A 12,894-nucleotide genomic window follows, 5' to 3' on the forward strand; every position below is an offset into this window, starting at 1 on the left:
TCCCAAGAGCCTCCCCTTTCACCCTCTCTTTTCTGTTATCCCTGCCAGCGTTGAGTACTTCCGCTGTTTCCTCCTAGCTCTTCACTCCTTGCCTTTGGCCCTCTCATAACCTCCTTGCTCTATCTGCATCACCCTAAGCTCAGACTCCTGCAGGGGTCAACGCAAGCTGTGGCTCTCATAAGAACCTCACCTATCAACCTCTTCTTTCTGTATGCCCTGCCAGCGATAAGCGCTTCTGCTGTTCCCTCCAATCTCTTAACTCCTTGCCTTGACTCTCAACTAACCTCTTTGCTCCATCTTAGCATCACCCAAAGCTCAAACCCCCACAGGGGTCAACACGAGCTTCGGCTCTCGCAAGAGCCTCCCCTATCACCCTCACCTTCCTGTTTCCACTGCCAGAAATGAGTGCTTATGCTGCATCATTTTATTTATTCTGTATTGTCATTTATCAGTTTCTACATTTTGTTTAATCTGTATAGTAGTTCATTAGCATTACATGTTATCATATTCTGTATTTTGCATAGTAATCTCGTTATCTCCAACAGCTCTCCCCTTTTTTCTTTCCCCCCTGTCAGCGTTGTATGCTCCCTCTGCCTTAGTATCTTATTGCATAATTTGTATATTCTGTATAGTACTTGTGTTGGATATTTGTGTTTCTTACAGCTGCTCTCCCCCCTTTTACCTGCCCTGCAGCATCAAGCACCTTTGCAGCTCCAATTAATTTATTTTGCATAATGGTTTATTGTTATATCTTGTATTGTATCATTTGCATAAAAATTGTTTAGTATATCTGTTACTTCCAGCCACCTTGCCCATTTCTTTTCCCATTCCAGAGTGGAGTGCTTCCGCTGCACCAGTTTATTTGTTTTCCATATAGTTATTGATAAATGTCTACATTGTGTTCATTCTGCATAGTAGTCCATTTGTATTTCATGTATTATATTGTGTATTTATGGATAATAATCATATTACTCCCAGCAGCTCTCCCCTTTCCACTTGCCAGAATTGAGTGCCTTACTGTTTTCTACCAGCTGTTTACTCATTGTTTTTGACTCCCATCCAACCTCCTTCCTCCACATTAACATCACCCTAAGCTCTGACTCCTGCCGGAGTCAATAGGAGTTTCGGCTCTCGCAAGAGCCTCACCTTCCAGTTTCCCCTGCCAGTGTCGAGTGTTTCCGCTGCATCAGTTTATTTATTCTTTATAGTTATTCACCAGTATCGGCATTGACATGTTTATTCTGCATAGTAGTTCATTAGCATTTCATGTTCTGTATTTTGCATAGTAACCTTGTTACTTCAACAGCACCCCCCTTTTTCTCTCCCCTTACCAGCGTTGTGGGCTCCCGCTGCATTAGTATCTTTCTTATTGATTATTTTGCATATTATGCATAGTAATTGTATAGCATATTTTTGTTAATTACAGCTGTTTTTCTTCTGCCAGCGCTAAGTGCTTCCGCTGCTTACTGCATTTTATTATGCATAGTATTTCCCTAATGTTTCATGTTTTTATTTTATTGTTAATATATTAAATCTGTGTTAATACCAAGCTTCCTTCCCCTCTCTTTCTCCCTGCCAGTTTCTAGCAACATGCCAACATTGAGTGCTTCTGCTGCATAGCAGTTGTATATTCCATACAGTAATTTATATAGCATTGTTTCCTCCAGCTTCTCTCCTTTGTTTACCCCCAACAGCTTTTTATGCTTCCGCTAAACAAATCTCTTCCCTCCTCTTAAACAGCCAGCTCCACACCCTTCATTATTACATCTCACAAACCTTCTCTTAAGCACTGACTCCCGTAGAGGGCCCATTTAAGCCCCAATTTACACACGAGTCTCCACCTACCCTCTAAGCCACTCCGACTCCCTCAGACTTCCTAACGTTATTTCTTAGCCACCAAGCCCACCCTGCCCTTCACACACTCCCTAGAAAGCTTTTCCCCCACTTTTTATCAGTTCTTCACATATATATCCAGCAGCCGGATATAGCACTTTTTCTTTGCACTTTGGGGAGTTCCTGTGTAAACACGCGGCTGCTGTCCCGAGCGCTTATCATTGGCTTTTTGGGGAGTTTGAGATAGACCTGAGCTCAATCTCCACTCGCCCTGCAAAAGGGGGGGAGCCCTGGGCTCGAGGATCCCTTGAGCTCAGGGCTCTCTCCCGGGACAGCATGCCAAACAAGCTATGTATAAATCATGAGCTAAGTGTGAACTCTTGAAGTGAAGTTTAGTTTTAAACTAATTTCGAGAGCAGCATGTGCTCATGATTTACCCAGCTGGTCCACATTAACTAATTATGATCCTCCAATCAAAGGATCCCAAACCACTATATATATCCTCATTTCCTTTCTACAACTATCTTCGTCTGGAAGAAACCCCCCCCCCCTCCCCTTCTTCCTCCTTTATCCAGAATGGGCGGCACGGTGGCCCAGTGACTAGCACTGTTGCCTCACAGCAAGAATACCAATGGTGTTGGGTCCTCGCTGAGCCATCTGGTATTTCTGTGTGGAGTTTGCATGTTCTCCCCGTGTCCGCGTGGGTTTCCCCCGGGTTCCCCGGTTTCCTCCCACCATCCAAATGTGCTCTATATTATAGATAAAACAAGCCTAAACCTTTTTTATAATGTCTTACTCTCAGGAAGTTCGCCTTGGCCTCAGCAGCGGGGGAGTTTGAGATAGACCTGAGCTCAATCTCCACTCGCCCTGCAAAAGGGGGGGAGCCCTGGGCTCGAGGATCCCTTGAGCTCAGGGCTCTCTCCCGGGACAGCATGCCAAACAAGCTATGTATAAATCATGAGCTAAGTGTGAACTCTTGAAAGAGGTTTTAGATACAATCTGCCCCTCCCTCTTAGCCTTAATAAACAGCTCCTTAATAAACGGGGTTTTTCCAGATGTCTTCAAACATGCTGTTGTACAGCCTCTATTAAAGAGGCCTAATCTTGATCCCGCTGTGCCTGACCACTACAGGCCCATATCTAAGCTCTCATTTATCTCAAAGGTTTTAGAGAAAATTGTGCTTTCACAATTGACCTCATATCTGGACATTTTTAATATTCTAGACCCCTTCCAATCTGGTTTTAGAGCAAAACACAGCACTGAGTCTGCACTACTAAAGGTCACAAATGACATTTTACTCTCCATGGATTCTGGATCTTCTGCGATTTTAATACTTTTAGACCTAAGCGCTGCTTTTGATACCGTAGATCACAACATATTATTGAGACGACTTGAGTGTGTTGTTGGGGTTCAGGGCCTTGCCTTGCAGTGGTTCTCCTCATATCTAAAGGGGAGATCTTTTTTCTGTAAATATTGGATCCTTTACTTCACCACCTAAACCTATTAATTGTGGTGTTCCACAAGGATCTATTCTTGGCCCTCTTTTATTTTCTCTTTATCAAACTAGGAAAAGATTTATCATTAGAAAATCTTTTCCTATGCCTTACCGACATTAAGACCTGGATGACAAATAACTCTCTGCAACTAAATGAGAATAAAACAGAAGTGTTAATTTTAGGTCCTGCTGCTACCAACAATTCAATTAAAACTCAGCTAGGAGCCCTAAACGACAATCTGCACAATCAAACCAAGAATCTCGGAGTTATCTTTGATCCACTCTTGCAGTTTGACAAACATATAAATGCAGTTGTGAAGAGCAGTTTCTTCCAGCTTAGATTGGTGGCAAAAGTTAAAAGCTTTCTTTCTAAAAAAGATTTAGAAATCGTAACCCATGCTTTAATCTCCTCTCGGTTAGACTACTGCAATTCTTTGTATATTGGCCTACCACAGTCAACACTCTCTCGGCTACAGTTGGTCCAAAATGCAGCCGCCAGATTAATAACAGGAACTAAGAAAAGAGATCATATCTCCCCTGTCCTTGCCTCATTGCACTGGCTACCTATAAAATACAGGGTTGATTTTAAAATTCTTCTTTTCACTTATAAAGCTTTGCACAATTCTGCCCCGGCCTATGTCAGCGAGCTTATTAGGCCATATACAGCTTGCAGATTCTTTAGATCACATGATCAGTTTCTTTTGTCTGTCCCTCGGTCTCGCTGCAAGTCAAAGGGTGATCGAGCTTTCAGTGTTGCGGCCCCAAGGCTCTGGAATAGTCTCCCTCTGAATATCTGAATCTCTCCTTCTTTGGATGCTTTTATATCTAACTTAAACACACATTTTTACTCTCTTGCCTTTGACTGATGCATGCATGTTATTTTTGTATTATTTATATTTTAGCATTACTTATAAATATATTTCATTGTATTTTTAATACCAGTTATTTTTAGTTTTATTGTCTAGTTTATTTTATTGTAAAGCACTTTGGATCAACTATGGTTGTGTTAAATTGTGCTCTATAAATAAAGTTTGCCTTGCCTTGCCGTGCCTCTGTGCATTAGGTGGTTTACGATTACATAAGTTCCTGTTTAATAGTGAACTTGTATTGAAGGGCATCCCTCAATCGGAAAGGATGTGTGATGTAAGGGGTCTGGATCTTGTTTTTGATGAATTGCCATTAGAGAGAACACTTGGATTACAGTGGCACAGGGAATCTGTCTGCTTCAAGTTTAAAGTACACCTGAAAGAACAACCTGCCTCTCGGCGTGGCATATTATCTACTGTCGCTTCTGTTTATGACCCTTTAGGACTCATTGCACCTGTCCTTTTCAATGGAAAGCGAATCCTGCAAGAGATGTGCAAGAATGGCAGTGGTTGGGATGACCCTCTGATGGATGGACTGAGTTTAAGATGGGTAAAATGGAAACAAGATTTACAAAGCCTGCAAAATCTAAGCATACCACGCACATATTAACCATTGAATTTCGGCAAACCAATTAGTATTGAATTGCATCATTTCTCCGTTGCTAGTACTGATGGATATGGTCAATGTTCTTATGTCAGAGTAAAGAATGAAGAAGGAAATGTTCATTGTGCACTAGCGATGGCAAAATCAAAAGTTGCACCTCTCAAAGTTATAACGGTCCCTAGGTTGAAATTGGCCGCTACCAGAGGTGTGGACTCGAGTCATGTGACTTGGACTCGAGTCAGACTCGAGTCATGAATTTGATGACTTCAGACTCGACTTGACAAAATATAAAAAGACTTGCAACTCGACTTGGACTTGAACATAAATGACTCGGACTTTCACTTGGACTTGCGCCTATTGACTTGTAAAGACTTGCTTCTTTCTATAAAAAGCCCAAAGATAAAAAGTATGTTGACACAGAACGCTCTATCTCTGCGTGTGTGTGCGTGTGTGACAGAGAGCATGCAAGCATACTTTCGACCACTAGCGCTTTGTGGCGCACTTCCGTGTTTTTGCACCAGCGGGAAATTTGAAGATGCCATTTTCATTCTGACTCGGAGAGTGAAATAAACACATCCGCGATCTGCTCCTTTTGTTTTATTCAGCGGATTTACAACATCTGTCAAAGGTAAGAGACTTTACTACTCGCAATGTGTTACTGTTGTGCAAAAGCATTGTTTTGCTGTTGTGTATAAGTCAATAAACTTCAGTTTTTTTTAAACCAAATTTACCCTCTCGTGATTTATATCATATAATTATGAATGAACATGGCTGTAATTTATGTTTTTGCACTTGGTCGTTGTGTCAATGCGCATATTATGTTTTATCTTTGTGTTTTGCCCATCCTCTGACAGTATTTTCTAACTATTTAATTAGTAGTAACATTAATTACATGCTGCCATAATAACTAGATATTTATTTTTAAAGCTCTTAAAACTGTAAAAAAAAGTTTTTTTGTTATTTTCTGGTGACATTTTGCTATAAGGTTTCTTTAGTTAATCTATGTACAAACATGAACTAATAATGAACTATACTTCTAAACCTTTATTAATTATAGTTTAACATTTACTATTGCATTATTACAATTTAAAGTTATGCTTGTTAACATTAATGCACTGTGAGTTAACAAGAATTAACCAATAATTTTATTTCCATTAATTAAAGCATAAAATAATGAATACTGTAATGAACTGCACTGCATTGTTTGTTCACATTAGTACATGCATAAACTTAATTAATTAATACAACCTTATTGTAAAGTGTTACATTTTTCATATTTTGGATTAATACTATTAATTTTATTTAGTATTTAAAACCTTAAAGTTATTTTTATTATTGTTGATGTTATGCCTCTTAGCAATATTTTAGTCCTCTATATGGTTTTTAATTAAATTTTTTATTGCGAGATTGTAATGTAATGCATCTATATTGTTGAATTTCTGTTTGTTTGTTTTTCTGTATTTCCCCCTCTATATTTAAGGATTATCTACTATTTTTAAAGTACTTAAAACAAACCATCTAATAAAAAATACAAATAACAATCACATTTTGTTTCATGAGTGTCTTTGTTCCTGTTTTGTAGGACTCTTATTTTAACAGATTTCATTTGGAAACACTTGACTGATTATTCAATTAAAGTTTTACCTTTATTATTCCATCACTCAATCAGATCATTTAATTGTGAGTTGAATTACTCCATTCGTAATTGTTTTTAAATAAACTAAAAATGGAGACTTGTTTTATTCAGTTTGTTGAATGTGAACTTCTCTACTTTACATATTAAAAGATATTTAAAACCATTATTAAACTAATATTTAAATTTATATAACTGTTTCACTGTGGGTATTTCTATTTTAATTTATTTAGCACATTTATTGGCTATTCAAACATGAAAACAAGTTTTAGATACTTTGTGGCTCTAATAAATGGTTAAACATAACAATATCCCTGCAGAAAAATCCAGCTTAAACCAGCCTAGGCTGGTAAGCTGGTTTTAGCTGGTCGACCAGGCTGGTTTTAGAGGGGTTTTGGTCATTTCCAGGCTGGTTTCCAGCCATTTCCAGCCTGGTCTTAGCTGGTCAGGCTGGAAACTGACCAGCAAAATCCAGCTAAAACCAGCTTGACCAGCCTGGTTTAAGCTGGACATAGCTGGTTTTAGCTGGTCATCTCCCAGCCTGACCAGCTAAGACCAGGCTGGAAATGGCTGGAAACCAACCTGGAAATGACCAAAACCCCTCTAAAACCAGCCAACCAGCCTAGGCTGGTTTAAGCTGTTTTTTCAGTAGGGATTTTTGACAAAATGTTCTAAAATGATTGTTTACAAGTGCCTAAGTGGGATTCGAACCCCGTTCTTTATGAAAAGAAAGAAAAATCTGATTGGCTCTGACATTACTTTCACCAGTGGGCAGGTACTTCAATCTGATTTGCTGGTTAATTCCTCCTGGTAAATTGATTATTCCAGAATGTTGATATGGTTTATATATTGCTAAACTATTTAGTAACAATACACGAAAAACTATGAGGTTAAGGTAAATTCTATAATAAATACTAGTGTTTTGAGAGTTAGGTATACTGCCTATGTTTAAGCCTAGTATTATTTACAAATTGTTAATGAATGCTTCAGCATACTGTAGTATTGAGAAAAGTGAACTAATAAAATGAAATACAGAATGTAGTTTTACTACAGTAAAGTGTGGTGAATTGTAGTATAATATACCCAATACTGTAAAAAAACTACAGCACTGGGTCATTTGTTTATATTACACTTGTGTTACCATAGCAACTATAATATTACCCCAACAGATTAATTAAAGTACTTTACTATAGTACTGTTCAAAACCCTGTTCATGCCAATAGATGTGTTCAGGGGCCCTGTGGAACAGCTTTTCCTCAAAATGAAGAGGATGACATGGAAAATGTCCTCCACAATCTCATCAATAATGTGGAAGACAGCAGAGTTCACTTGTTCACTTGTGTTCACTTTATTTTAGTTGCCATGACAAAATGGGATTGATAGTGAGATTTATTTAAAGAGTGAATAGTACAGTAGGCTATAATGCCAAATCAAGTTTTTCCTTATTTTTATCACAGTTACATTTCTGCTTGTGTTAGTTATATTTTTGTTTAAATGTTTTTTATTTGATTAGTATGGTGCACCTTTTGAATGTTTAATAAATGTTTGTAAAAACAAAATGCATTCTTTACATCCAACCTCTATTCTCTGTGTCTTTAAGTGTTTGAAACTGGAAATATCTCATCATAAAACATACAGCCAAAATGTTATGGTTTATTAGATAAAAAATTTAATATGCAAGTCTATTTTAGTATTTTGGTTATTGTTAATAAATAGTGCCTCAATATAAATCATATCAAAAAGCACAAAAGGAAGAGGAAACACAAGACACAAATTCTATATATAATCTCTAAGAGCGCGCAGGAAAATGTGTGTGTGAGCACTGCATATTTGAGAGCGAGAAAATTTGCGCGTGAGCAGCGTACATTTGAGAGCTCGCAAGCAGTTTTGTCCACAGAGGAAATCGGTGCACGAGCATCACACAAGGTAGAGAGCAAAGTTCTTCATTGTTATGTGAAGAAAACAACGTTATTGTTTGTATGAAGTAGCCTACTGTATTTAGAATATGTGCTACCATTTTACATTGCTGCTAGACAGATTTGCATCTCCATCTCTTCAGCACACACGAGATTCAATTGACAAAATACCAATTTCACTCAATTTTACTTTGCAGCATACAGGAAGTGTTGGTCTACTGCTACCACATTGAGGTTGTTTATGTAGTTTTAGTTAATCACAAGTTGATCACTAAAGACATAACATAGCACAACTAAACTTAATGAACTAGACAGCAGTAGACCTGCAATTTCTGTGTGATGTGAGGCAAAATGGACTCTTTTTTTGGTGGAACTCATTCTTGTGCAATAGGCTGTATAGACGAGACGCAGCACTGTTTAGCACTTTTTCAGAAAATTACATTTGTATCTTTATATATCTAAGCAATGTTCTTTCATAAAAAAAAGGTTTGTTTAATAAATACAGATCTTACAGCCATACATAATCTGTTTACATTTTATTTTTCTGTTAAAAAGACTCGAAAAGACTCGAAAATCAAACTATAGGACTTTGGACTTGACTTGAGACTTGTTGCCTTTGACTTGGGACTTGACTCGGGACTTGCCTGTCTTGACTTGGGACTTGACTCGGGACTTGAGGGCAATGAATTGAGACTTACTTGTGACTTGCCAAATAATGACTTGGTCCCACCTCTGGCCGCTACTATAGTTTCTGTGGAAGTAAGTAGTACCATGCCAGAGAGGCAAAAGGCAGAACTCTATGTACTCAAATGTCTGCAGGAGCATTTTTATAAGGATGAGCTAGAGAAGGTAAAAGGTGGGAGGAATGTGTCATGTGGTGTGTTATGTCCTTTGACACTTTCTTGGATGTTGATGGTACGCTTAGGGTGGGAGGAAAACTTACTCTTTCGAGTAACCCGGACCCTGTAAAGCATTCCATAATTATCCCAAAGATCCATCAATTTACAAATATAGTGACTCGTCAGAAATGGAATATGCCTAAGAGAAACCTTCAAATGAATGACATTGTATTGGTGAAGGAAGAAAACTTGCCTAGAAATGATTGGAAGCTAGGTAGGATACAGGAAACCATTAGTAGTGGTGACGGGCTTATTAAAAAGGCTAAAGTGCTCTTAGGTGATTGTAAACTTGATGCAAAGGGAAAACGTACAACCAAGCAATCCATAGTTCAAAGACCAGAGCGAAAACTTGTATTGCTAAAGGAAGGAAATTAATAGTTATTTAAAATTTTGTAAAAAAAGTGGATCATGAAATCGTTTAAAATTTTCTACATATTTATGGGTGCGTATTTATTATCATGGTGAGAAAAAAAAAGGTATTTAGAAAAAATAAAAAAGGGGGGAAAAGACAAAAAAAACACGTGAAGAGTTTGTTACTAGGAAATTATTTGTGACTTGTAATTTGGGTTTAATATTTGCACTCACAATTTGGTGGGAGTGTTAATAACTTTGACATGGTATCTTTGTTATTGCATCTTTTCTACAATGTTTATATTGTGTGTGTGTGTGTGTGTGTATACTTTCTCTCTCTCTCTCCTCTATTATATGTATATTTGATATTTTTGGTATTTATGTTAAGAGATGTTCAGTGTAAAACCGGAAGTCTTTTATTTTGAATTAATTACTATTACGGATATAAACAGACACGGAAAGATCGCACATGACCACGGCGTCCCAGCTGTGCAGACTGCTACGGACTAAAGGTTTAGCTTCTGGTTTGATTGGAGAACAAGGTACTGACACTTCGTTTAAAATGTTTGTTTGTTTGTATTGAGTTTGTATATTGAGTTTAAGTGATGTCTGTTTGTTTGTATATGGTTTTCATATTTGCTTACATTTGGTTTCATTTTCTCTTTGTATACAAGCTCTTACGGTGTTTGCCGTACGGTGCAAGGTGTACGGTGTTTGGCCTATTGTATAAGGTGTTTGATGTTGACAACGGCGTCAGTGAAGTGAATGCTGCACTGAAATAAATCATGGGAAAACACCAGTGAAAGAGTCAATCCTTTATTGAACCAGGGAGCTACAGTCATCTTTATTGAAAATAGCTGCAAATACATACATACATACATGCCATAGTCCAGCCCTCATCATAAAAGTGAGTACATACATGACGAGGTGGCCAAGTCCATCTAATCTCATCCTTGTCGTTCAAATGCTCTGTCATTTGAAAGAGGCCGGTGCTTCCGTGGAAGGTGCTTTACTCGCACGCTCTTATCATTTTGAAGGATGTTGTTGCAAAATTTAACGTCATCTTTACCGAAAATAGCAGCAAATACATACAGAAATGCCGTAGTCCAGCCCCCAACAGGAAAGTGAGTACATACATGACGGGGTGGCCGAGTCCATCGAATCCCATTTTTGTCGTTCATTTGTTCTCTCGTTCATACGGCAAAACTGAAAGTCTTCTTACTGAAAATAGTTGCAGAAACATGCATGTACAAAAATGTGGTACAGTCCGGCCTCCACCAGAGAAAAAGAAAGATACATAACGAGGTGGCTGAGTGGTTAAGGCGATGAACTGCTAATCCATTGTGCTTTGCACGCTTGGGTTCGAATCCCATCCACGTCGCTCATATGTTCTGGCATTTGAGAGATCATGGTGTTTCCGCAGAAGTTCTCTCACTCTTTTAGCGTTTTGAAGGATGTTGTTGCAAAATTTTATGTCAACTTTATCGAAAATAGCTGCAAATAAAAACATATATTCCATAGTCCAGCCCCCATCATGAAAGTGAGTACATACATGACGAGGTGGAAGAGTCCATCGAATCCCATCCTTGTCGTTTAAGTGCTCTGGCGTTTGCAAGAGGCCGGTGCTTCCGTGGAAGGTGTTTTACTCGCACGCTCTTATCGTTTTGAAGGATTTTGTTGCAAAATTTAACGTCATCTTTACCGATAATAGTAGCAAATACATACAGAAATGCCGTAGTCCAGCCCCCAACAGGAAAGTGAGTACATACATGACGGGGTGGCCGAGTCCATCGAATCCCATTTTTGTTGTTCATTTGCTCTCTCGTTCATATGGCAAAACTGAAAGTCTTCTTACCGAAAATAGTTGCAGAAACATACATATACAAATATGTGGTACAGTCCGGCCTCCACCAGAGAAAAAGCGAGATACATGACGAGGTGGCCGAGTGGTTAAGGCGATGGACTGCTAATCCATTGTGCTTTGCACGCATGGGTTCAAATCTCATCGTCATCGCTCATATGTTCTGGCATTGGAGAGATGATGGTGTTTCCGTAGAAGTTCTCTCACTCTTTTAGCGTTTTGAAGGATGTTGTTGCAAAATTTTATGTCAACTTTATCGAAAATAGCTGCAAATACAAACATATATTCCATAGTCCAGCCCCTATCATGAAAGTGAGTACATACATGACGAGGTGGAAGAGTCCATCGAATCCCATCCTTGTCGTTCAAATGCTCTGGCGTTTGAAAGAGGCCGGTGCTTCCGTGGAAGGTGTTTTACTCGCACGCTCTTATTGTTTTGAAGGATTTTGTTGCAAAATTTAACGTCATCTTTACCGATAATAGTAGCAAACACATACAGAAATGCCGTAGTCCAGCCCCCAACAGGAAAGTGAGTACATACATGACGGGGTGGCCGAGTCCATCGAATCCCATTTTTGTTGTTCATTTGTTCTCTCGTTCATACGGCAAAACTGAAAGTCTTCTTACCGAAAATAGTTGCAGAAACATACATATACAAATATGTGCCACAGTCCGGCCTCCACCAGAGAAAAAGAAAAATAAGTGACGAGGTGGCCGAGTGGTTAAGGCGATGGACTGCTAATCCATTGTGCTTTGCACGTGTGAGTTCGAATCCCATCCTCGTCGCTCATATGTTCTGGCATTAGACAAATCATGGTGTTTCCGTGTATGGTCTCTCACTCTTTTCGCATTTTGAAGGATGTTGTTGCAAAATTTTATGTCAAGTTTATCGAAAATAGCTGCAAATACAAACATATATTCCATAGTCCAGCCCCCATCATAAAAGTGAGTACATGACGAGGTGGAAGAGTCCATCGAATCCCATCCTTGTCGTTTAAGTGCTCTGGCATTTGCAAGAGGCCGGTGCTTCCGTGGAAGGTGTTTTACTCGCACGCTCTTATCGTTTTGAAGTATGTTGTTGCAAAATTTAACGTCATCTTTACCGAAAATAGCAGCAAATACAAACAGAAATGCCGTAGTCCAGCCCCCAACAGGAAAGTGAGTACATACATGACGGGGTGGCCGAGTCCATCGAATCCCATTTTTGTTGTTCATTTGCTCTCTCGTTCATATGGCAAAACTGAAAGTCTTCTTACCGAAAATAGTTGCAGAAACATACATATACAAATATGTGCCACAGTCCGGGCTCCACCAGAGAAAAAGGAAAATACATGAAGAGGTGGCCGAGTGGTTAAGTTGATGGACTGCTAATCCATTGTGCTTTGCACGCGTGGGTTTGAATCCCATTCTCGTCGCTCATATGTTCTGGCATTCGA

The 12,894-nt window shown here is 38.9% G+C and overlaps 1 protein-coding gene, 1 long non-coding RNA gene and 2 other non-coding genes across 4 annotated transcripts in view; 3 read left to right on the forward strand and 1 right to left on the reverse strand.

Annotated features, from left to right (window-relative positions):
* Window positions 1-12,894, forward strand: part of si:ch73-110p20.1 — a 592,105-nt gene that overhangs the window by 184,480 nt on the left and 394,731 nt on the right.
* LOC100535035 (uncharacterized) overlaps window positions 1-12,894 on the reverse strand; it is a 304,783-nt gene that overhangs the window by 114,184 nt on the left and 177,705 nt on the right. The gene's annotated exons all lie outside the window — the stretch shown is intronic.
* trnas-gcu (transfer RNA serine (anticodon GCU)) lies at window positions 11,530-11,611 on the forward strand. Its single transcript has one exon. It is a non-coding gene; the product is annotated as a tRNA-Ser (tRNA).
* On the forward strand, window positions 12,163-12,244 carry trnas-gcu (transfer RNA serine (anticodon GCU)). The gene has a single exon. It is a non-coding gene; the product is annotated as a tRNA-Ser (tRNA).

The sequence above is a fragment of the Danio rerio genome, chromosome 4 (genome assembly GCF_049306965.1).
Source record: "Danio rerio strain Tuebingen ecotype United States chromosome 4, GRCz12tu, whole genome shotgun sequence".
Lineage (NCBI taxonomy): Eukaryota > Metazoa > Chordata > Actinopteri > Cypriniformes > Danionidae > Danio > Danio rerio.